Raw genomic sequence first — 2,239 nt, 5'->3', positions numbered from 1 at the left:
TCTGATCAAACTTTCCATTTCTATCATCTTTGTGTACATAGCATCTACTTTCAAAGATTTTGAAGTAACTTACATTAGGTTTCTTGTCATACCAGATTTCATATGGTGTCTTGAAAGTTCCTTTCTCCAGTTGTACTCAGTTCAGGGTGTAAACTGTTGTGCTTATTGCTTCTCTCCAAAATGTTTGTGGCACTTTCTTTTCAATCATCAGGGTTCTGGCACAATCCACAATAGATCTAACTTTCCATGCTTGTCATGAACTTTGACAATTCCTTTCTGAAATTCTATTCGGTAACCTGTGTTGTTTAGCTGTGCTACACTCAACAAATTATATTTCAAACCTTCAACCCAATAAACATCATTACATTTAGCATTGTCAAGAAGTGTTATGGATCCTTTACCTTTTACTGGACATGGTGCAACATTACCAAATCTTACATAACCTCCATCATAATCTTCTAATTTAACAAACTTGAGTTTATCACCTGTCATGTGATGTGAGCATCCACTATCTATGATCCAAGAATCATTAGTATTTATGTGAGATATTAGGGCTTTTTCTTCATACCTTTCTTCATCTAATCCATCTTTGATAGCCACATAAGCTAATTCCTCTATATCGGTTTCATCTGATTTATCATCATTTGATTCCTTATCGGCTATTGGGCATGACTTTCTATCTCTTCTTCTGAAGTCTCGGTATCCTCTGTAATGATTATTTTTCTGTCTGTCATCTTGGTAATCTCTCTTGTTAGTAGAATCTTTGTCAAGACAGTTAGAAGCCATATGTCCTATCTTATCACAATTGAAACATTTCAAAGGTAGTTTTCCTTTATACTTACCTTTGCCTCTCGGTAACCTTCTGGCTAAAAGTGCTTCAAACTCTTCTTGCTTTCTGATTTCCTCATACAGTTTGTGTACTTCTTCCATGTTCTTACAAAATATTTCACTTGCTCCATTGTGATTCCCTTTAGAATACTTACTCATTCTATCATTGTAATCATTAGATTCACCAAGATGAAAAGAACTGAATGAAGATTCAACTTTATTTACCGAAGACTCGCTATTACCAAAATTACTTAATTCAAATGCATGTAGCTTACCAATAGTAGCATCCAAAGAAACTAACATATTGGGTACAGACCTCAATTCATTGATTGTAGAGACTCAGATTCCATAAGTAGGTAGAAGGGTTCTCAATAACTTACTTGTGACATCCTTTTCTTCAAAGGTTCCTCCTGCTCCTTTGATTTGATTGACAATCTCCTTTAGTTTTGTACTGTACTGGGTTACGTTCTCACCTTCATTCATCCTCATAGATTCAAGTTGTCCTCTTAGACTATCCACTTTTTCTCTTTGAACATGTTAATCACCACCATACACAGATATGAGCTTTTCCCACATTGCCTTGGCATCATTGCAGCCTTCTAGATCATTAAACTCTGAGTCGGTCAATGCAGATGTTATTTCAATCATTGGTTGAATATGTTCTTGCTTTGCCTTTATCTTTTCCATTGTCAATGGATAGGTGTTCAGTGTAATGAAATCATTCTCCAAATAATATGTTGCATATTCTCCAACTCCTGATACGTGTAGCTTCATCCTTTTCTGCCATGTAGAGAAACTAGACTTGTTCAGCTTCAGTGCATCCCTCTTATACATCTTTGGATTTTTGCCTCAAGTACCTTTAAACTTTTCCTCCTGAGTCCAAATCTCTAATACCAATTGTTATATTGTTATGATCTGATACTAAATGTTGAGTACACATGCCAAGCTAACAAGATGAGAGGGGGGGGTGAATCATACAAACTTAATCTTCCATAAAATCAATAGATTCAACCTCGGTAGCTTTAACAGATATAAGTAACCAAAACTGTAAAACATGCAAACTCATAAACAGAAAACCTCACAACACATTTAACACTAGATTTAACATGGAAACCCAAATAGGGAAAAACCACTGTGGGATTTCGGACCCACTAAGAAATATACTCTTCTAGAGTATGCTCGGTTAAAAGCAAATCTTGTTAAAGATTACAAACACATTGCTAGATGTGACCCGGTTAAGGGATTTCCCTCAAGGATCTTCACCTTGTTAGAAGTGACCTTTTTAAAGGGTTTCAAACACTCAATCAGAATGTCACCTTGCTAGAGGGTTTTACAAATAAGACTATTAAGTCCACTCGGTTAAGAGATTTTCCGTCACTTTACAAAATAACAGTAATAAAATATATTTGCA

Source organism: Cryptomeria japonica, chromosome 6 (assembly GCF_030272615.1).
Source record: "Cryptomeria japonica chromosome 6, Sugi_1.0, whole genome shotgun sequence".
NCBI classification, from domain to species: Eukaryota; Viridiplantae; Streptophyta; class Pinopsida; order Cupressales; family Cupressaceae; genus Cryptomeria; species Cryptomeria japonica.
This window is presented reverse-complemented; position numbering follows the sequence as displayed.